A 25,026-nucleotide genomic window follows, 5' to 3' on the forward strand; every position below is an offset into this window, starting at 1 on the left:
GAAAGAAAGAGAGGGACATATATTTGCCCCTTACTCAAACGGTGACAGTTCTATGCGTTGTTTTACGTATATGGGTGAGCGTGTCACTTTGACTGTATCACAGACAGTCGACAAAGCCGATAAAATATTTAACAAATAAATGATCCCAGAAAATTTCGCGAAAGTTGTCAGCCAAGCATAATTTCAACAGGCTAGTGGCAGGCCAACATCTCTTTTGTAAAAGGGGCCAGACTAATGTCGAATTCGTTTTTGAACCTGGGTTGGAACTGGATTGGCGGAAAATGTGTAAACAAACAAACGTCAAACAAACTCAAACAAACTTTAGTACAAGCGAAACCGAAGTCGGGTTGGGGTTGAAACTGTGATCTCATCCAGTTCCAACCCAGGTTGGAACTGAATCAAAAACGAAAACGACATAAGCTTGTCATACGTTCGGGCCCGAGACAGCCTGTCTACTGTCAATCACTTCCGTTGCGACCGTATCCATAGCCTGAATATGAATTAACAAATTTTCATTTATTCCAAGATCCAAATCCAATTTTATGAAATAACAACAGAGACAACTACCGTAAGCTGAGTTTTATTTGATCTTTAGTTGATCAGTTGATCAAGCACACATTCACGAGTGGGACAATTTTCTTTCAATAGCACAGCGCAACATTTTTTTGTCTCAAGAGCAAACTTATGTGTCTCCGAAGGATTTTGGGCCGCTGAATCCGAATCCGGGCTCAGATTTGCTCTAACACGTCACAATTTTGAGCTATACCACAGTTTATAGGGCAAAATATGTGATTTTGGGTTTTTTTGACTGCAAGTTATTAAGCATGGAAATATTTTTTTAAATCAATCAAAAGGTTAATTGGTCAATTAACATCTAAATTAACGACGCATGCAAAATATTTCGTTTTACCTAATCAAATTTGATAGATTTAAGCATTTTATGTTAGTATGAAAACTTGCATGCAACTTTTGGAGGGTGACTTGTATGGGAAAAAACGTACCTAACATAAACCGCTTAATACTATCAAATTCGAAATATTTTGTAAAACGAAATATTTTGCATGAGTCGTTAATTTAGATGTTAATTGACCAATTAACCTTTTGATTGATTAAAAAAAGTATCTCCATGCTTAATAACTTGCAGTAAAAAAGCCCAAAATCGCATATTTTGCCCTATAAATTGAGGTATAGCTCAAAATTGTGACGTGTAGGAGCAAATCTGAGCCCGGATTCGGATTCAGCGGCCCAAAATCTGTCAGAGACACATAAGTTTGCTCTTGAGACAAACCAAAAGGTAATTTTTGTTACGCTGTGTAGTTGAACTGTCAACGGAATCCAATTACACACCATTTCGTGAGCCAAAAGCAAAGGCATTGCAGAATATTGTGAATATTGTGTCTTTGAACAAAGTATCCATAGCCTGAATGTGAATTAATAAATTTTCATTTATTCCAAGATCCAAATCCAATTTTATGAAATAACAACAGAGAGTTGTTAAAAGGCGAGGGGCTGACACTCGCGGGGATGAAATTTTCCTGGCTTGGAATGAACGTGTATGGCAAAGAATGATGAGAATGATTTGAGAGTGACAAGAATGAGTAGGATGGCAGAGGATGACGAGAATGATGAGAAGATAAAAAAATAGATTGGAATGAAACGGAATGAAAATTTTTACGAGTGATGAGAGCTGTCAAAAGCGTCAAAAGTTGTTTTGTTTGGGCAGAAGCTGCAGCGCCAAAATTCGCAAAATTCGGGCCTCCCGCGGATGAAGTCCAATCGTAATCGGTAGCAGAGTTTACTACAGAAGTAATGGATTGGATTGACGGAGGATTCCTTGCGTCCGGCCGAAGCTCATCGAAGGGCCCCTGTACAATATGGATAATTTTATGTGTAAGACCTTGAATTCTGTCAAACAGATGGTTCCCTCAATGTATCTTCCTCCGCAGATGTTAGAACACCAAGGAATACATGTGCATGTCGGATCTCCTGGTAAACCAGTGTTGAGCCGAGCCAACTCGATGAAAGACCTCGGCTATGTGGTGCTGGAGTCCTGAGTATCGAACTAGTAACAGGTCGCCTGGGTGAGGTCCTCAATATGTGCGACAAATACCTCCCGCCGGAGACTGCACCGATTTTGTCAACCCCACCCAACAGCAGTCAGACGACACCCACAAAATGCCATCCAAACCATTAACCACGGCAAACAGACATCCCGTAAGCTGACCCGTCGATTGATGTTCCGCACCCGCTAGAAGCTGACCTCCCTCAAGAAGCGATGCCGTGTACGTGGTGTTGAACGCTGCTGATTTGATCACGATCAACCCACGGCTAGCCATGCAGAAGGATGTCGAACTGTGGCAGCGCCGACGAATCAGGAAACCAAGCAAACCAGACGCTCGAACAGTTGGTGATCCTGTTGACGCGAGAGTCCGTCTGAAAAAGGATTCACTTGATTGGCTTCAACGCCGGAGTAGTACCAAGGTGGCCAAGACGATTCGTTTGCAGCTGTTTGCAGACCCGCGATCTGCTACATGATGTTTGCTACCGATCGACTGAACCCATACCGAACTACAATAACGGATTGGCGGGACGGATTGAGATAATTCTACATGTTTTTCATCGATGATTCAACCTTTCCAATATAAATAATATTCAACCTAGGTGGAGAGGATCTGGTGTAGTGATTCAAACACGTGACAATTACGCCGAGGACCTGGGATTCGAATCTAGCTCCCGACATACTAACAAAATGTGAGCTCTTTCGGAAGGGAAGTGATACCATGGGTATTGAGATGAACTAGCCCCAGGTTAAAAATCTCGTTAACCCTTTATAAGGCAGTGGCAACTTTATTGCCACCAACTGTTTATATTTGTTTCTGTTTTATAACAATTTATTTCGAATTTTTTTTTGTTCACGCAAAATTGGGATTACTAACAACGCCTGGTATTTTTTTGGTACTAAACAAAGCTTTAATAACAATGTAGGAGTCATTTGCAGTTTCAAAAATTGCTAAATTTGACCGCGTGAAGAAAATTAGCTCAAACTTAAAATTATAGATTTGGTAAATATTTTAAGAATAAATTTAATTCTGGGTTGACAGGATTTGAACTACACAGTTTATATTATGGGTTAAGACTTAATCCACTCTAAAGTCTCTTTTCCGGCTTTTTGTCGAAGTCAAAAGAAGAAAAGTACCTTAAACGGGCAGTGGCAAGAATGTTGCCACCAGCGCTGGTGGCCTAAACGGGCAGTGGCAACTATATGAGGGCTTAACCCATAATATTAACTGTGTAGTTCAGCTCATACTAGAGCTCATATTAACCCATAATTTGATTATTTCTTAAAATATTTACCAAATCTATAGTTTCACAATAAGTTTGAGCTAACTTTCTTCACGAATTCAAATTTTGCCATGTTTGAGGCTACAAATGACTCCCAAATTGTTGTTTAAGCTTTGTTTAGTACCAAAAAAAATTACAAGCGTTGTTAGTAATCCCAATTTTGCGTAAACCAAAAAAAAATCGAAATAAATTGTAATAAAACAGAAAAAAATAAAAATAGTAGGGGGCAATATAGTTGCCACTGCCTTATAAAGGGTTAAAGTAACAGTGACCTTTTACTACTCTATTAGTACTCGTGTCTAGTTGCAAGAATATCTCGTAGCCTACTAAATAGTTCAAAGCTATTTCGAATTGTGGATCACCTAGCAATATAAGAGGACTTGGTGAACCTTCTTGATTACAAGTTCTATAACTAGTTGCAAGAATAACTCATAAACTATTGTATACTGCAAATCAACAGTGACCTACTTTGAAGTCCTCGCATATGTGCGTCACCAAGCAAATTTAGGAGAACTTAGTGAACCTTATGAACGTCAAATTCAGACTAGTTGCAAGAATATCTCGTATAACCTACTAAATAGTTCAAATCAATTTAGGATTATGATAATAGAGACGAACAAGCCAAGGGCTGAAAGTCTCTTTAATAAAGACAAATCAAATTTAGGATTATGGATCACCAGGCAATATGGACTTGGTGAACCTTCTCAATTACACTACTCGTATTGTGTGCCACTTTGCACTTAAGAGGACTTAGTGAACCTCCTAAACTACAAGTTATGACTAGTTGCAAGCTAGTGCAGGTGCAGGTCCTAGCAATATGCGAGGACTTGGTGAAAATACTTAATTACAAGTTCTGACTAGTTACAAGAATAACACTTAATTTTGCATACTACAAAGTAACAGTGAACTTTTTTGAAGTACCGTGAGGTAGCCATTCACCGCTCATTATGGGTTAATCATACAAAAATGATCCAATTTTAGTAAAGTATCGTTACAATAGCGAATGTAAAATGCTGCCACATTAAAAAACTTTAGTTTCACTAGTTAATTTGTTTTTATAAACGAATAGTTTATGTGGCTTCATGAAAAAATACTCTAGTGAGCGATGAATGGATGCATGAGCGGCAATAGGAGTCAAGAGATAACACATTTTAATTTACATTTTTTCGGTTGTAAACATATTTTACGATCTTGCTATATTTTTTTCTATTATAACAACATAACTATTGAGCTGTTGACGAAAATTAATGTGCAATTTTCGCAAACGTCGATTTTCAATGTCCTAAACTTAACGAAAATGCTGTTAAATGAGCGGTGAATGGCGACCTCACGGTACTCGTATGTGCAACACCTAGCAATGTGAGAGGACTTACACGTGTAGTGAACCTTCTAAACTACAAGTTCTGATTAGTTGCAAGCAAAAATATCTAATAAGCTAACGAATACACCAAAGTAATAGTGACCTCTAATTAGGTACTCGTATTGTGCATCACCAAGCGATTTGAGAGGACTTAGTGAACCTTCCAAACGGCAAATTCAGGTAAGTTGCAAGAATATCTCGTAACTACTAAATAGTTCAAAGCAATTTCGTATTGTGGATCACCTAGCAATATGAGAGGACTTGGTAAACTTTCTCAATTACAATACTCGTATTATGCGTCAACTTGCACTTTAAGAGGATTTAGTGAACCTTCTAAACTACAAGTTCTGATTAGTTGCAAGCTAGTGCAGTTGACTAGTCACCTAGAAATATGAGAGGACTTGGTAAACCTTCTTAATTACAAGTTTTGACTTGTAGTTTAGTTGCTAGAATATCAAATGAACTACTGAATATGTACTGCAAAGTAATAGTTACCATTTAGTGAACCTTATGAACGGGAAATTAAGATTACTTACAAGAATATCTCGTAGCCTACTAGGGTATGTGTTTCATCATTAATCTCACGCTCCCATATTCATCCTATTCGAAAACAAGCGATTACGGCACCGATTGATTCCGTTCTTTTTGTTATCATGGGTGCTCACTTCTAACAAAAAATACAAACATAAGAAACAAAACAAACAGCGCTTCAATCATTTGTTTTTCGTAGGATGAAAATGGGAGCCACATGTTCAAGAAGGGCAACAATACCCTAAATAATTTAAAGCCATTTACATTTATGGGTCACCGGCAATATGAGAGGACTTAGTGAACCTTTACAATACTCGTATTGTGCATCACTTTGCATTTTAAGAGGATTTAGTGAACCTTCAACTACAATATGAGCAATATTGAGGACTTGGTAAACCTTCTTTATTACAAGTTCTGACTTTTAGTTGCAAGAATATCAAATGAACTACTGAATACTGCAAAGCAATAGTGACCTATTTTATTCGTATGTGTGCCACCTCGCAATTTAAGAGGACTTAGTGAACCTTATGAACGGCAAATTTAGACAAGTTGCAAGAATATCTCGTAGCCTACTAAATAGTTCAAAGCTATTTCAAATTGTGGATCACTTATTAATATGAGAGGACTTGGTGAACCTTCTTAATTACAAGTTACTAGTTGCAAGAATAACTATTGTATACTGCAAAGCAACAGTGACCTTCTTTGAAGTACTCGTGTTGTGCGTCACATAGCAATTTAAGAGGACTTATTGAACCTTTAAAACTACAATTCCTGACCAGCAAAAATATTCAATAAACTAATAAATAAGGTATGCGCACAGCAAAATCTGGCCATAGAAAATCAAGCAGTAATAATTCATTCCAACTTGTTCCCAAACCAAAAGCAATTCATCGTAAAAAAGCATTAATTTACTTTAAATCAACATCAAGACATTGCTGATTTGACTTGTTATATCCGTCATCTCGAGTTTTGAGCTTGAGTCCTTCCGTAAAGTTTTGCACAGTACCTTCGACTTCATGCCAAGAAATTTTTACCACCTTTGTGTCAAAATCAATGTTATTTTTCGATGAAAGCTGTCGTTCTTGACATTTTTTGAAGGTTCCAATTCACGGTTACTCAATATTTTTCAATTGGGTTGAGTTTTGAAGTGTATGAGATTTTACGTTTTTTGGAAAAATGCAGTACAATTTCTACATAGTTTTCTGCATACAAACGCAAGCATTCTCCGCCAAAAACGGGGGACAAAAATCAATTCAAATCAATACACAATATCTAAGCTTTTGAATAAGGGGTGCCAGCCATTTTTCCCGACGTTTCCCGTAGTGAAAAAGATGATTTGCTGTTCATGTATTCCTAAAAGTTCGTTTTTTCAAACCACAAATTCATTTGACCAAACTATGTATTTCTTGCCAAACTTCGATTTTTTCTTACTCTTAAATTGATCTGCAACCTTTCCAGGTTGTAATGACGTATAGAACCAAATACTTGAAAGCTAACTTAGGTCTGCGGGGACGGTCGCTTTAATGTACATTGTCAGATTTTCAGCACGTTTGTGCAAAAACTTGTTCCCTTGACTCTATTTTAAACACAATGTCAAAATATATCCCGAAGTAAATATTTTTCGATTCCTTACACAATAAGCTTTCATTTGCGCCAGAGATTGCCACGATTCGTTGAAAATAGAGAAATTTCTATCCAAAATGCGGTGGCTAGATTTTGCTGTGTGCATACCTTACTTCAAAGCAATAGTGACATCTATGAAATACTCATATTTTGAGAAATTTAGCAATGTCCTCTTAAACATGGTGAATTTAAAGAAATCCGATTACTTTGACGAATATCTCAAAGACACAAGATAAACTAATGCAAACGTAACAATTTAAAGTAAACGGTAACATTTTGAGAGACAAATTTAGATTATTTGGAAGAATACCCCATTAACCCTTTGAAGCCGGAGGGGTCTATATGACCCCGGCGATAAAACCGAGCATAACAAACGTGTTCGACACCAGCGAGGTTGCGTCGACAGCGGTGAAAAAAATCGGCTCCAAAAGGTTAACTACTTCATAATTCATAGCAAAAATCCACTCATTGAGATACGGTACAAAGTCAATTGGTATAAAAATGCTAAATTAGAGCAAAAAGTGCCTAGATTAAACCCCCTGTCTGAGTCCCAAATGGTCGTACACACTATTTTCGGATAAATCCCAACTCAACTCAACACCCCACCACCAAATGTTTTATTATTAAGAACAACACTTCTAAATATCATGTATTTGTTGATACGGGAGTACGTTGCAGCAAAAGATTTGAACATGTGCAGCAACATCGTGTGTCAATGCCCTCAACGGCCGATTTGCTGGTTTAACCTGGATAACATCGAGTAATAAAAAGAAAAATAAGAATGTGTCGTGTATTAGTATTTTTTTATTTAAAAATATTTGAATAGCCTGACAATCGTTTACCTCATTTGTCTGAGGTATACCTATCTTAATTCAGAAGTCTAAATATTGTTTTAAAGTGCTGTTAGGCGATATTAACATTTTTCCTACAATCTTCACAAAGGACGCTATATCGTGCTATATCCCTGAAACATATCTCCTTTATAACATTTTAATGCGCGTTCAACGGTTCAACGCGAAGCTGCTGCTATCAGATGGAGCATGGGTAATTGTAGGTATATTTCGGCATATTTAAATATCTGAAATGCTCGATAAACCACCACTTTCACTGGAGGAAACCCTCGAGGTATCCCTGTAAGATTACCCGAAGAAAATTCCCGAACAAATTCTTGAAGATTATCCTGAAGAATTTTAATATAAATCGCTGGAGGAATTCCTATAGAAATTAACATTAAATTATATTATATTATATCCTATAGTAATAATAATAATCTTCAGATAATTCTGAAGGAATTCTTGGGTACTTTCAGAAGAAATCACTAGAGGAATTCCTGGAGCAATCCCTGGAAAATCCATGTCAGAATTCCTGGAAGAATACCTCAGAGGAATTTCTAAAACTATATCTGGTGGAATCCCTGGAGAAATTCCTGGAACTCAAGCAAGAATTCCTAGAGGAATCTCTGAAAAAAATCTTGGAGGGATTCTTCGAGGAATCCTTGGAGAAATTTATGGACACCCTTGAGAAATTACTGGAGGAACTTCTTAGATAGTTCTTAAGAGAAATTCCTAAAAGAATTCTTGGAGGAATTCCTGGAAGAAATTCTGATGCAATACTTGGAGGAATACCTGAAGAAATCTCTGGAGAAATTCCTAAAAGAATCCCTGGATAAATTCATGGAGAAATTCTTGGAGGAACCCCCGCAGGAATTCTATGAGAAATTCAAGGATAAATTCCTGAAGAAATTTCTTGAGAAAGTCCTGGAGGAATTCCTAGCTTAATTTCTGGAGCAATCCGCGGTGAAACTTCCGGAGGAATCCTAGGAGGAATTCTTGGAGGAATCCATGGATATATTTCGGAAAAAATCTCTTGAGGAATTCCTAGAGGAATTTTGGAAGGAGCTCCTGGAAGAATTTCTTGACGAATTCTTAAAGAAATCGCTGAAAATCGGCTGAAACAATTCCTGGAAAACATCCTAGAGGAATGTCTTGAAGAACTTCTGGATAAATTCCTGGCGCAATCTTAGGAGGAATTTCATGAATTCTTAGAGAAATCTCTTAAGGAATTCTTGGAGGAATCCCTGAAGCAATTCCTGAAGAAATGTTTGGAAGAAACCTTGGGGGAAGCCCTAGGGGAATTTTTGAAGGAATCTCTGGAAGAATTTCTGTAGAAATTCCTGCAGGAAATCCTGGAGGAATTCCTGAAAGAATACATGGAACAAGTCCTGGAAGAATGCCTGGACGAATCTCTAGACCTTGCAGGAATTCCCAAAGAAAACCCTGGAAGAACTCCTGGGAAAATCCCTGGAGAAATTTCTGGAGGAATAACTGGAGTAATCCCAGGAAGAAATCCCAGGAGGAATTTCTGAGGGAATCCCAGAAAGTACTAAAAAATCATATAAAGAATTATTGGAGAAATCCTGAAAGAATCCTAAGAAGGACCCATGGGGGAATCCCTGTAGCAGTTCCTGAAGAAACCCCAGTAAGAATCCCGGAAGCAGTCCCGAGAGGGGTTTCTAAGGGAATACCAAAACAATTCCTGAAAGAAGACCCGGACTAATTCCGGAAGGAGTCCCTGAAAGATTTCCAAGAGAATTTTCCAAAGGAATCTCAAGAAAAGTTCGTGGAAGAATGGTCGGAGGAATTTTTAAAATAATAGTTTTTAAAATAATAGTTCTGAAACAATCACAAAAAATAATAAGCTGGGAAACCCTAGGAGAGCTGTAGAAATTCATGTCTGCAGTATGTAATTCCTGGACGAATCCTTAAAGAAATCCTTTGATGGGCTCTTAAATATAGACACTATAGATTCCATAGACTCGCGGAGACATGGTTGAGCAATACGATTTTAGTGTGTTTTGCCGTCAATTTAGAGTGTACCGAGCGAATATGACGTCACGCAATCCACTGTCGTTATTGAAATTGTGACGTCATGCTCGTTTGGCTACACGAACTGACAGTTCGTTTGGCTACAGTTGTCTTCGTCTTCGCGAGTCTATGGAATCTATAGTGTCTATACTCTTAAAGGGTTTTTTGTTCAAAATGTTTAAGGAATTGCTGGATTCATTTCAAATCATATCTAGTTAAATTTTCTGAAAGAATTCCTGGAAGAAATTCCTGCAGAAGTACTTCGCTTCGGGTAATTCTAGATGGAATTATTGGAGCAAACTTTAGCAGCACAGTTGATAACTGTGGAAGTTCTGGCTTATAGAACCCAGCTGAAAAGCAGCCTCAGTCCTAATGGGACGTAATGCCTATAAGAAGAAGCTTTTAAATCACCCTATTTTGAAAATAAAATATTTTTTAAATAGAGACCTATTCGCGGTCAAGGAACTTTTCGTAATGAACATATCCTTGACACCCTCAAGCATAGAATTTTTCCGTTCCTACCAAGCGAATGCATCATGATTATTTATCCGACACGAATGCCCAGTTTTAGGTAAAATGATAATAATAATAATCATGATTAAAGACAGATTAAGTTTGAATAATTATTAATTTTGAAATAACTGTGCCGAGAAGTTGGTTTTGTTCCTACTGGGCCGTAGCACCAATCAAAGAAAAAATAATCTTACATCTCCCAATACTATGTTTTACGTGCGGTAATCATAAAGACCTAACTCACCGTGCTATTGCTCAATGCAGAACAACAATATGTAAATTTGCGTCGTATTTCACACGCATCGATGCTTCATTGTCCACCTTTGTTGGTGGGTTTCCGTCTAACTTCCCTCGTCGGTAATATTCCTTCTCCTTCCATGCTCGAGGAGGACCTGCAAGCACTCGGAATTTCGAGCGACGTGTGCTAAGAAAGATCTTCGGCGGTGTGTGACGGCGAAGCATGAACCACGAGTTCGCTGCGCTGTACGGCGAACCCAGCATCCAAAGCCGAAGGGGGGCAGGGCTTATTGCAAGAATGCCTAACAGCAACCCTGCAAAATTGGTGTTCCACCATCGGTGGTTGTTCGTCACAGATCCGGGTGGCACAAGAAGGCGAGGACTGCAGCGGGATAAATGACATAGATCCTAATTGTGATGTGCAAGTTTGTTCCTTTGTTGACCTCCTCCACTGGCAAATGTTTACCGGCTGGCACCCGCAGGCCGCAGCTAGATTCCAACAGTTCTGAAAAAATAAAACCTCATCAAAACAAACATATTCTGTTAACTACTCGCCCCAGAAACTTACGGATTATGTATTGTCTATCCGGTTGGAATCAAGACAGACATTCAATCAAAAATGGCCATTTTCTTGGTCCACAAGTGTCGCAACTATTTCGCATCTAGTGCGCTGTGTTACTGACAACAACGGAAAGGATGCGCACTGCTTTTGACATCATTAAAAAACGTCGCGAGTTGGGTCGCGTCGCGACTTGATTGTGCGAAGTCCGGTTTGGTGGCGGCCCGACAATATCACTGCAATCAGCTCGAATCCCTTCGGAAGATCAACGGTGGTCCTGGTGTTCACGATCTTTCCCCGCGCCGAGACCGAGACTTGCGGTTTCTTTATTTTTTTTTCACGTTCAAAACAAACACTGCTGAACAATCACTGAACTGACATTTATGAATTAAAAAGATGACGAAAGATGAGAAAGAATGAGCTGAGGATCCTGAGGATGGATTTGGGATGAAAAGAATGGGTGAGAATGAAAAAGTGAGCATACACTGAAAGGAATTGATGGCGATTTTTGGGAATGATGGATCATCCCAGGAGTGTCGGCCCCCTCGTTAAAAGGGGAGACTGAGGAGACTTGATCCCTGGGGAGACTTGTTCCCCCCATATTTTCTCAGCATCAAAAACATTTTTCTTCTAGCATAATTTTCCCAAAACTACTCCTGGATAAACGACTGTGTTTTGGCTACAAATGATTTCGATTGTACATTGCATTATTTTTTAACGGCTGATGGTTTGTTTTCAGTCCTTCAGAAATCTTTTGGGCGATTCCGAAAAATCTCAATAACTTTGTGAAAATTAAACCAAATCGTGTCAAAATTTCACAGCACATAGTTTAAATAAAATACTTTCAAACTTATTTATCCAAATAAGGCTGTTGTGAACATATTTTAATTAATTCGGCTTAGTATACACAACAGTGACATGGGGAGACTTAATCCCTCGAGGATAACACACATTATACATGTGAAAAATAAAATTCTATTCGGAAGCCTCTATTTACTTGGAATTCTAGTCTATTCAACGATAAAATGTGTCAGATAATTATAACTCAAGTACAAATCAAGAAAAGGGGGATCAAGTTTCCCCATTTTGAAAATATGGCATATCCTTAAAAATTTAAGGAAATCTTACAATTTCAAACACTCGATCACAGACAAACAGACGTAACACTCTGATATTTTGCATCGTACACCGATTTAACGGTCTATTTAAAAATTTTATAGTTGGCCAACTGACCACCCGTGGCGCTCGCATCGTTTTTGCTCGAGTTTGACGTTTGCCCACTACCGCCACCTAGTTGATGGTCGGCCAAACTCAGTCCTTTTAGCATTGGGCGAACATGTTTCCGTGACTATGATTTGATTCGAAAAATGTTCGAAGTGTTACGTCTGTTTGTCTGTGACTCGATGTTCATCGAAAATACAAGAAAACTCGAAAAGAAAATGAAAAGGAAGACTCTGGAATTATTTTCCCTTTAAATAAACCATGTGCTCAAAGGGGGATCAAGTGTCACCCATTTTTGAAAAATACATCATAAGACATGCCTCCATAAAAACACAATTTTGAAAACTTTAACAATAATTTTAAGGCCTTCTGTTGTGTATAAACTTGCAATAGATGTTTACCTGCCATTTTGAACGGAAATCGGATCTAGTTTTGTGTTTTTTCTTAAAGTTTCAGGTAAATTAAGAAAAAAGGGATCAAGTCTCCCCAGTCTCCCCTATTATTTACTACCGTAAGCTGGGTTTTATTTGATCTTTAGTTGATCAATTGATCAAGCACACATTCACGAGTGGGACAATTTTCTTTTAATAGTTGAACTGTCAACGGAATCCAATTACACACCATTTCGTGAGCCAAAAGCAAAGGCATTGCAGAATATTGTGAATATTGTATCTTTGAACAAAGTGTTCATGCACATTCTTGTAGTTTTACAAACTCGGCATTTCAAAAGGTTTTCCATTCCCATTTCCTAAAACGAATAATTCATTTTCCATTCAGGTTTGTCTTAGAGCTATGTTAAGTAAATATGGTCGCTATACTTGAAATAAGTTTTGTTTGCATCGGATGACCAAGTGTGTGCGTTTCCATATAACTATGGTCATAGCTAATGGTCAGCTTTCAAAGTAGTTTTAAAACATGAAAATTGTTTCGCTGCTCAAACTGAATCTCCTTTCTATTTTGCTATAATTTTGTTCGCACGACAACGTATGCGAACTAAGATACCTTACTGAAATATATACTCACATGTTTACTTAACAATCATAGCATTCACATGAATACCCCTTCGATGCAACGCATGCGCCGTTCAATCTATCAGAAAGATATTTTCTATAGTTCATCGTTGCGATTTGAAGAGTGTTTCAGTAAATTTTTAGGATACACAAAATAAGGAATAGATTAAGTAAGTGCCCAATCAAATAAGGCCTATTGTGTGTTTTCTTAATGTTTGCGTGACTATTAGATTATTGGTATTATTATTTTCTTTGATAATAATAATACTGGCTTTATTACCTGTTGTGTAAAGTTGTCTGCTTCATATATAGAGCTCTTTTCTTTTCTTTCTTAGAAGTTTTAGGTGTGAAGAGTTGTTTTAATTTATTGCTTTCGTCTGTAATGAATGCCTATAAATGACTGGAGAAAGACTCATCTGCTACGAATAGGCAGTACACAAAGCAATCAAAGCAATATTATCTGCAAGAACATTTTCTTTGGATTCAAATTTTTCACGCCGAAGAGAGTATTACTTAATCAAGAAGCTGCCTGATGCCCTCCTAGAACTCAGTGTGATACTGTGCGTATATATGTGTAATGGAAGGACAGAAGATAAAAATATTCCAAGTGTTGAGGAGAAGACAGTTTGTGTATATGATAAAATATCAAAGCATCCCGTAAAATACGGAAGTACGAAAATTGGACTCAACAATATTGCTTTATTATACTCAATTTGGTGATTATGATCTATGTTTCCTCACAGTATAATTGATGAACAGAGAAATTTTCCTTTGGCAGGGTAAGAACACTAATAACAACCACAGAATCATCAATGCACTCTTCCCAGTTTACGTATGTAGAATGCCTTAGGTTTTTATTTTTGTTTATTATAGTGGGCACCGCAATATTCATAAAATTATTTAAAACGCGAGCACAAACTGTTGCGCTTTAGGGATATACAATTGGCACCAGTACATCGGGAAAATGCCAAAATATATCTTCTGCTTCCCTATACCTCTAGAATCACCACGCAGAGAAAGGCTGGCTATGAATAGTGGGAAATGGTGGTCAAAAATATTAAATAACTAGCTCCCCTGCAAACTTTGTCTTGCTTACTGCGTATTTTTTGACGTTGCAAGTCCAAGCATCCGTTTAAAATGTATGAAAAATCAAATTTCAAAAAATCAAATTTTTGCATGTTTTTTGCCTCATTTGGACAAAACCCCTACCTTGGCCATCCGTTTATATATATACAGCCATTCCATAGAAAAACGATATAGTGCCTATATCCTATAACTCCGATTATCGTGAAACTTGGTGGATTTTTTTTTTTTTTTTTTTTTTTTTTTTTTTTTTTTTTTTTTTTTTTTTTTTTGAATTTCAATAGTCGTTTAATCGTCATAAGGTATACCTAGTTTGCTAATTTAAATGCAGAGATTATGATTATTGTGAACATTGAATTATAGGTTGAATTTCGCAACGATACCTTGCAGGATCGGAATTATTGTTTCTATTATAAAACCATTTGGAAAACTTGTAAGTAATCATTTCGTTATTATTGCACAATTGTAAGATCTAATTAAATCTTATTATCTGGATTTTTTTTTTTTTTTTATTGAACCAATAAAAAAAACGTTACAAAACTTATCACAATTTTAACCTGTTACAATACGTTTATCCATTTTTGAAAACATTTTCTATACCATAACTTATTGTTCCATCTTTTTTCTCGAATCATGTCAATGAAATTATCTAAATTATGCTTTCCAAAATTCTTTAAATTATAGCTAATTCCTATTGTTGTTAACCATAATGCCACTTTACTTTGGTATTGTTTTTCATGTATCTCTCTATTTAACAATTCTTCGGGATTATGTACTGATATTTTTAACTTATCTCTTATACAACGTTCTATCCATTCCCATATATTTTTACTATTTGCACATAATTTTATTCTGTGTTCAAGAGTATCAATCCCACCACAAAACTCACACAAGTTATTAACAGTTCCAGAAATTTTCTTATCGAATAATTTACATTTTGTTGCGATGGTTTCATTAAGAAACAGAAATAAGAAATGTTTTTCCTCAGAGCTAATGAAATTCGAATTTAGATTTTTCCAGCAGATATCCCAGGATTTGTTAGGGTACTTTTTAACAATATTAGGTGCAATATTTTGTTTATCTAACAAAAAAGTGTAAATTCTTTTACATGTCAAATCCATACCTAGATTTTCAATGTCTAATCCCATTCGAATCCACTCTCGAGTATTGCGAGTAACTGTGCTACTATGTTCTTGCATTATCATAAAATCATCCCTCCTACTAGATTGGTCTCGTTGTAGGATGTTTTTGATGAACAAAGATTTCATCTTACTCTCGGCGTCGATTAAAGCTAGGCCCCCCTTTTCCACGTTCAGATAAAGTTGATTTAGACAAACTTTGAATATTCCTACACCTTTGAAAATAAAATTTCTGCAAAAAGTTTTAATCTGTGCTATATGGCAATTGTTTGGAGGGTACACCTGCGATAGGTACCAAAGCTTCGATAGAATAAGGTAGTTCAGAATCCAAGTTTTCTGAAATATGTTAAGGTGGCGCCTTTGGTGTAAAACAATGAGGTATTTAATAGATTTGATTACATTTGAATAATTAGAATTGACGGTATCGCCATAAGTTCGACACATCTCTACGCCAAGAATTTTTAGAGTATCAGTTTCCTTCAAAAGATGTGGGCCTGTCCTACAATTATTTAACCTCATATAGGAAGATTTCTTGATATTCAATTTAATTTTAGCGTAGAGGCTAAAATTATCGATAATTTCTAAAATTTTATCAAACTCCTCATCGTCGCGGATGAAGATGTTAATATCGTCTGCATAGGCAATAACTTTACAAAAGCTATTATTCATGAAACAGCCCTTAATGCTGCTGCTGATTTTTCTAATAAGGGGCTCTATGTATAGAATAAAAAATGCCATGCTCAGGGGGCAACCTTGGCGGACTGATGATTTCATTCGAATGTTCTTCGTCAAAAGGCCATTATACAATACTTTGGAGGAAGCTTTGCTAAATAGGTTCCTTATGCAGTTAACGAATTGTATGGGAAATCCAAATTTTTCCATGGTAGCACTTGTCCGAGAATGGTGGATTCGTAGTTCTTCGAAAATAATTAGACCCGTTTTTTTTTATTTCGTCATTAGGGGGACCAATGGGGCACGTTCGGTGTAGTACTAGATTTGTAGTAATGAGCTGAATTTTAGTATGGTGAGAAGGTCAATTCTCCGTTTCTGCAATAAAATGGTGCAAAAAGCGTGGGTATTATGATTCCTTGCCTAATTTGATGCTGTTTGAGCAAAACTTTGGGCAACAGTGTTGTTGTTTTCTTCATTTCTTGCAACATAAACAACATAGATATCCAAAGTTTTGCTCTAACAGCATCAAATTAGGCGAGGAATCATAATACCCACGCTTTTTGTACCATTTTATTGCAGGAACGGAGAATTGACCTTCTCACCATACTAAAATTCAGCTCATTACTACAAATCTAGTACTTCACCGATCTGTCCTATTCTCAGATTGGGTGGTCCTAAAAATCAAAGTATTTAAAAACTAAAAATTTTCAAAAAAATCATAACTTTTGAACCAGTTTACCGATTTTAAACTATTTTTTTTTGTTTGAAAGCTCTTGTTTTAAGGAAAAATACGTTGAATGGGCCAAATAGGACAGATCGGTGAAGTACTAGATTTGTAGTAATGAGCTGAATTTTAGTATATTGAGAAGGTCAATTCTCCGTTTCTGCCGTGAAATGGTACAAAAAGCGTGGGTATGAGCCTCTGCACGAATCTGGCGTACTGCTCACTCCCACAGAAAATTTGCGCGCGCTGTTTTCAAATTTTCTGTGGGAGTGAGCAGGACAGGGCAAATTCGTACAGAGGCTCATTATGATTCCTTGCCTAATTTGATGCTGTTTGAGCAAAACTTTGGGCAACAGTGTTGTTGTTTTTTTTTCATTTCTTGCAACATAAACAACATAGTTATCCAAAGTTTTGCTCAAACAGCATCAAATTAAGCAAGGAATCATAATACCCACGCTTTTTGTGCCATTTCATTGCAGAAACAGAGAACTGACCTTCTCACCATACTAAAATTCAGCTCATTACTACAAATCTAGTACTACACCGAACGTGCCCCATTGCGTTTTTGTGCAAGAAGTATCCAAATATATTAGTTTTTTTCACGTTTTCATGGTCTCGGGACCAAAGAGGTACCCTAATTTTATATTTTATCAGAAAACTCAGGAAATTTGGCGTAACATATAAAAAATCACAGATGTATGTTTCTTTAGTTTTAAAGATATGATTTATTGAAAATAAAAGGCCAAATTCGCAATACAAAACATTTTTTTATTTGATTCTATTTTGAATCCTTATACATGTACCTACCTTGATACCTACAAAGTAACTTTACTCCAACGCCGAGCGTGTAGAAGAGCACCATCTTCGTCGGTCTTGAGCGATGTTCCTCCAGTTTCCCCGAACGTGTAGGGATTGTAGATCTTCTTCAACCACGTGCAGCCAGCGAGTTCGCGGCCACCCACGAAGTCGCCTACCTCTACCGGGTTCTCTGCTGAATATTGTTTTCGCTATTCTTTCTTCCGCAATTCGCACTACGTGTCCAGCCCACTGAAGTCTGCCGTATTTTATACGTTTCACAATATTCGCATCTTCGTACACTTGGTACAACTCGTGATGGTACCACTTCCATTTTCTTGTTTCCCACCGAGAATGGACTACCCGCTTGGCGCACACCCACAGTTGATCAGCAGGAGTAAATCCATTTTATTTTGTATGGTGAAAAGCATCTAAACTTGAATTACTTGAAATAGAAAGCTTTTACTGAAAAAATATTTGGTAGGCTTAATAATAGTCACCATTGTGCACAACCACTACCAAATATTTTTTCGAATAATGTATTCCACATCGATAAATTTGCCTTTAGATGCTATTCGCCATACAATATTTTTGCGATTTACTTTTAGCGATTTTTCGTGCATAGAAGCTAGCGCCACATTGGTCGATGCGGAGAGTAGGAAAACAGCCGATGTAGTTAATTCATTGTCCGCAGTACTTTGCGCTCAAAAACTCCAAAAGCTTTTCGGTCTACCTCTTTCAACGTCCACGCTCCGTGACCGTTGAGGGCAACCGGAAGAGACACCACTAGGCCTGCTTCTGTCTCTACTTGCCATCATGTACCGTAATTTCGGGTGAAATTGATCACTTTTCGCAGTGTTTGGCGAATAATTTTTGAATGCTAATCGATATGGTAACATTCACTGCATTAAAACAAGGATGTACGGTCATGGTTTTCATCAGTCACCGAGGTTGAAAATTCTACTGCAGATGATTTTATTACAAAAAATATCATTTGAAATAAAAAATCAAAAACTTTACTTTCGGGGTGAAATTAATCAGTCATTGAAATGTTGTTGTAAGTACCGAAAATATTTTTTCCACCTGCATTAACCAGGGGTGGTGGATCCTACCCTCTACGCCCACCCAAACATGCCCACCTGCGCGCCATTTGCTGTTGGTTCTAATTTGTAAACATCTTTTGTTTAGTTGTTTATAAATATTAACAATAGTGAAAACATTATTGTTTTTCTCTTTCTTTCGGTGCTGATGCTCAGTTTTTTAGGTAATTATCGAAATTTCTTGAGTTGTAGTGTTAAATTATCCTCATATTAAAGCACCAGAACCGCTCTGGGAGTTTTCAATTTTCAACCGATTTCCGCACTCCAAACAAAACGAAAACAAAAACAAGCGAGAGTAGAGGCAAATATTTCATAATGGCGAAAACAAAACACTGATTTTTTTCGGAATAAAATTTTTCAATATAATCTGAATAAAATGTGTGGGATTATGCTTGAATCACATGCTGACTTGCTTTTAGTATGATAAAACGGTGTTAAAATCAATTTTGCGAACGAAAATAGATATTTTCTTGGTTGGCCGTTACGTCCTTCTAATGGTACTAGAATTGAATAGAGGGTAGGCGCAATTTGTTCCCAGTTGACAGCCAGCTTACTCCCCTGGCATTAACCGCCCCAGAAAAGCAATGCAAAACTTTAACAAGTTAACTAAATTTTTAATTATTTAAGTTTGATATTTAATAAATCCTAAGAAATCGCCTAAAAGCATGCAATTTCCATACTGAATATGTCATAACTTCCAGAAAAGTGCAATTTTATGCATAAATGTCAATACTTATAGAATTTTTGATGACGAAATCGGGTTTAGCGAATACTTGGCAGCTAGAAACATTTTTTCGAATATTTATTACATGAGCGATACAGCTACGGAAACAAAAGTTTGAAAGTGTCTTTGAAGTTCGCCCAACACGCAATTTCGAAAAATATATAATTTTATACTGAAATATGTGTCTATTTGGCTGTAAAACATGTAAACTCATCAATCAATAACTCTTGAACCAGATGATGAACATTTTTTACAAATAGTTTTAAGTTTAAAGCGTTATTTTTAACAAATAAAAATGGTCCTCACGCTGATCAATTTCATCCCACTGATCAATTTCACCCGAAATCACGGTACTTCGTCTTCACACTTAAAACAAAATGCCGAGATCGGCTGTGCGAATCTCGGTTTAAGTTCATTTGCTGAAATCTCGGTTAAACGCTTGACGTTTATTGTTTGATGACAGCGGCACCCATGGGTGCTGCTATGAATACACTCGTCTTTTTGCTGATATCTCAGTTAAATTGCGATTGCCGAGCGCTCGGCTGTGCGGATCTCGGCAAAAGAATGGAAATTAGCCGAGCTCAACTGAGTGTGTTGGTAGAGTTAATCGTCAAGCCTATCCTCGCTGTCTCTCTCTTCAGAGGAGCATAAGCTTCTTCCGCTGCCCTACGATCGATGCCGATGAGATCAATATCGTCCGTAAAACCGAGGAGCATGTGTGACCGTGTGATGATAGAGCCATTCCTCTGTACGCCTGACCTCCAAATCTCTCCTTCGAGTGCAATGTTGAACAATTAATTTGGAAGAGCATCCCCCTGTTTCAATCCATCCAAGGTAACAAACGACGTAGACACTTCGTCCGCGATTTTCATCCATCCAGCGTTGCGCGTATCAGCCTAACTAGTTTCGCCGGAAAACCATGTTCTGACATTGTCTGCCAAACCTCATTTCTTTTCACTAAATCGTACGCTGCCTTAAAATCAATGAACAGATGGTGAGTCTGCAAGTTATATTCCAAAAATTTATCTAGGATCATCCGCTGGATAAACATTTGATCCGTCGTTGATCGGCCCTCACGAAAACCAGACGAAAGGACTCCTCAAGAGGTCACAGTTTGTTGAACAGGACACGCGACAGTATCTTATCTTATACGCCGAATTTAAAAGGGTAATCCGTGCTTAAGAAGCTCGACCGGGATCTCGTTCTTCCCAGCAGCCTTGCTGTTTTTCAGCTCCTTAAGGACCTTTTTAGTTTGATCCAGTGTTGATGGTTCCACGGTCAAATCCATTATGTTAATCCTGTTCCTGGGTGCACCATCGCTGCTACCATTCAACAAATCTTCGAAGTGCTTCTTCCACCTGCCGTCATTGTTTTGTCTGTCAGCAAATTTCCTTCCCGGTCATTGCACATGGCGGGCACTGGCGCAGTCTTGTGTCGCGCGCCATTGACAATTGCATAAAACCTCCGCATATCGTTCCTGTCTATAATTTCCTGCATTTTAGCAATAACACTCTCTTCGTGTTGCCGTTTTTTTTTCTGCGGTGGATTCGTTTCTCTTCTGCTCTCGCCACCCTGTACCGCTCCCTGTTCTGCCATGTACTGGCCACATTCTTTTCGTTCGTCACTCGTTGGCAGTCCTCGTCAAACCAACCATTACGTTGGCGTCGCTGAGCGGTGCCTATCACCTCTTGCGCTGTTGTTCGTGCATAATTCCCCATAAGCTGTTGACATCTCCAGATCCGTTGGTCTCTCCTTTCCTCTCGTCTAGCTTCTGATGGTACTGTGCAGCAACCCCTTCGGCTGACAAGCGCTAGATATTGAAACGCATCGTCTTGTTATTTCTTGAACTCGTGACGCTGAATAATCGCGCCCGAATTTTTGCGGCTACAAGGTAATGATCCGAGTCAATGTTCGGGCCTTTGTAGGATCTCTCATCTATAACGTCCAAAAAATGTCACCCGCCGACCAGCACGTGGTCTATCTGGGAGCAAGTGTCACCACTCGGGTGCCACGAGGTGTGTTTTCGGATATTCTTACTGCTGAGTGCCATCCCTCTAGCAGCAGCGAATGTCACAAGGCACAGACCATTATCGTTGGTAACAAAAAGAAGGCTTTCCGTTCCAATGACAGACCGAAAGAAACTTATTCTGTCGATTTGCGCATTTGCATCTCCGATGACTATTTTGACATCTTGTTTTGGGCACTCTAGTATTCATTCTTCATGTCATCGGGTTTGTCGTTCGTTGGCGCATAGATGCTGATCAGTAGGCCGTCCCTTATTTTGCAAAAATTGGAAATGTTATAAGTTCGTTAGTGGAAAATGATCGTTTTAGCTAAGAAATGATCGTGTCAAAATTTGAAGTCCGTATCTCAAGCATAAGTGGTCCCTCAAGGGGCCTAAAGTTGTCAAAAATTGTATGGGACCAAAAAAAAATGAAATTTTTTTCGACAAAAAAAAATACGCTATTCTACTAAAACCGGTGATTTAAGGACCCTAAAGGGCTAGAAATGTGCTTAGATTTGCGATATCTCTACTCGTTTTTGAGTTATTGAACAAAATAGGGTAAGTTTCCTTCGGGATCTAAAAAAATGGTCAAAAATGCTGATTTTTCAGTTGTTTTTTGTCAATTTCTTGGTAACGAGTAAAGATATCGCAAATCTGTGCACATTTTTGGCCCTTTAGGGTTCTAAAATCATCGGTTTTAGTAGAATAGCGTATTTGTTTCGTCGAAAAAAAAATCATGTTTTTTTGGTCCCATACAATTTTTGACAACTTTAGGCCTCTTGAGGGACCACTTAGCCTTGAGATACGGACTTCAAATTTTGACACGATCATTTTTTTAGCTAAAATGATCATTTTCCACTAACGAACTTATAACATTTCTAAATTTTACAAAATAAAGGACGGCCTATTGATTAGGCTGTAGTTGAAGAATTTGCCCTTCATCCTCAACACACAGATTCGGTCGCTTATCGGCTTTCACCGAATAACTCGCTTCATCTGCTTCCCGATCACTATAAAGCCAACTCCGCGTTCTGCCTTATCGCCGCCGCTGTAGTAGATGGTGTACTTGAATGAAGTGTTGGCGATGGGATCCACCGCTCGGAATTCGCGTTCTCCAGTTTTATGCCAGCGTTTTTCCTGGATAGCAGCCACATTAACGCCGACATTCTGCAGTTCACGAGCCAGGAGCCCAACACTTGCGGGTTCATTCAAAGTTCTCACGTTCCAAGATCCGACTTTCCAATCGTTGTCCTTTATTCGTTGCCGGGTCTGTTGCCGCTGAATCAATCCGTTTACTCTACTATTGCTTTTTTAAGGTTTTCAACAGACAACCTTACCGGGGCCGCACTGCCTACATTGCGTTGAAGGGGCTGCCTTCTTAGGTATAGCTGACGCGATACAGTATTTCATACTCAGCCGCTGGATGCCAGAACAAACGCTGTTTGAGCCGCACCTCCTTGGTGAACAGACGCTCGGGACGTACCTCCTCAATCTAGCTGAAGTCAGAAGGACAACGATGCCCAGGCTACACTACCAGCTAAGCACACAACTCTTAGCTGGCGGTCTTTGTCATCGTTTGACCCGTGGAAGCATGAGGTAGGAACTTGTGAGGAACAGAGCTATGTTGGGCGCTCTCCTAATCGACTCACCGTTTTGCAGCCCTCCTTATACATGTATGGATACTAAAACGACGAGGAACCACTCAAAAAGCAATACAAGGCATATTTTTACAATTTTAGGCCACTTTAGAGCAGCTAATTATATGACTCTCTTAATCATGTCTCAAAAACTAGAAATTATACATTTCTGATTTTTTGATATGTGACGCCAAATTTCCTGACTTTTCTGATAAAAATATAAAACCAAAGTATTCTATTTACCGTATTTTTCCTGAAAACTAGAATTTAATAGCTCTCAAACAAAAAAAATATTTAAGTTTTTGAAAACCTTGATAATTAGGACCACCCTATCTGTAAATTGGTCACCTTAATGACGAAATAAAAAAATGCGTGTCTAATTATTTTCGAAGAACTACGAATCCATCAAGTTTCACGACAATCAGAGTTGCACTATATCGTTTTTCTAAGGAACATATACATAACATATATATATATATATATATATAATAATATATATATATATATATATATATATATATATACAGGGGATGGCCCCAAAATGTTTGGGATAGGCAACTTTTTATCTTCCACAAAAAAAATCATTATGCTGTAACTTTTCATAGAGTGCTTCAAAAAATCTCAAATTTTGACTGTTTATCAACCTATTATATGTGCATCATTGGTACAAATTTGGGCTCGATTGATTAATGTTTCGCAAAGTTAGAACCGTTCGGGTAAAACACTATTTTTTAGGCAACTCATTTTTGAGCTGTCATATCTCGGAAACCAGTGAACCGAATTGAATGAAATTTTGAATGTACACTAACAATATGCAAATGCTTCACAAACTTTTAAAACATAGGTACTTTTTGAACGTTGAAAAAAGTTATCATGGATTGAAACTTTTTGGATTTTTCTCGAAAAAATGTAATTTTTTTACATCAATGTCAATAAATTTTAGTGTTTATATCCAAAGATTTTTCACTTCTGTTCTCAAGTTATCTCTAATCAGATATATTAGAGCCTATTTAGATTGAAGGAAGAACACATTTAGTAATTTTTGTGTGGTATTGTAAATTTGACTTATTTTCCTCTATATGGGAAAAAAGTTCAACCCGGTATAATTTAATTCGCCGTGAGAAAATATTACATTTCATGATAATTGAATTTTATTGGCTTTTCTCGGTGAACGTTATACTACTCAAAGAAGGAGGGAGTAACGAAAGTAATGAAAAAAAAAGGTGGATAGAATCGCAAGTGTGCGACGAGAGAAATTGAATAGAAGTTGAAAATTAACAGAGGGCCATAATTGAACAACACAATCACAACGACGACCCCTTTGCGTAACGTCCTGGGTTTGAACGGCTCGGTACTAGTAGTTTGATGATGACAACTAGCCCTAGACAGGCAAAAAGATCGTGGTTGTGATCTGTTAAATGTTGTTCGGCTTTGCTTTCGGTTCTATCGGTCTGTGACCATTGGCGGAGCCAGCATTTTCTTTCTTCTTACTCACTCTCCTAAACATGCAAGAGAAAAAGCGGGATGAAAGAGGAGGCAAGCTGCCCCCTCTTCCATCTTTCTCTTTCTCGTGTATGTTTAGGAGAGTGAGTAAGAAGAAAGAAAACGCTGGCTCCGCCAATGTCTGTGACACTTGTTCGGAGATTCATATCGAGCGAACGTTACTTATTTGATTTTTTCGCGCTTTCATCTCGTATGCTCCTATTGTGTCCAAATTATCTTATTTGAACCGAGTTTCATTCTTTCTTGCCAACTGGATTTTACTTTCTAGGTTTAATCACCGCATGACTTTATGATAATTGAATTTTATTGGTTTTTCTCGGTGAACGTAATACTACTCAAAGAAGGAGGGAGTGTTGTGTTGTTCAATTATGGCCCTCTGTTAAT

The 25,026-nt window shown here is 37.8% G+C and overlaps 1 protein-coding gene across 2 annotated transcripts in view; it reads left to right on the forward strand.

The window, feature by feature from the left end:
• Positions 1 to 25,026, forward strand: part of LOC109411905 (voltage-gated potassium channel subunit beta-2) — a 167,785-nt gene that overhangs the window by 5,933 nt on the left and 136,826 nt on the right. The window lies entirely within an intron of this gene.

The sequence above is a fragment of the Aedes albopictus genome, chromosome 3, assembly GCF_035046485.1.
Source record: "Aedes albopictus strain Foshan chromosome 3, AalbF5, whole genome shotgun sequence".
Taxonomy (NCBI): Eukaryota; Metazoa; Arthropoda; class Insecta; order Diptera; family Culicidae; genus Aedes; species Aedes albopictus.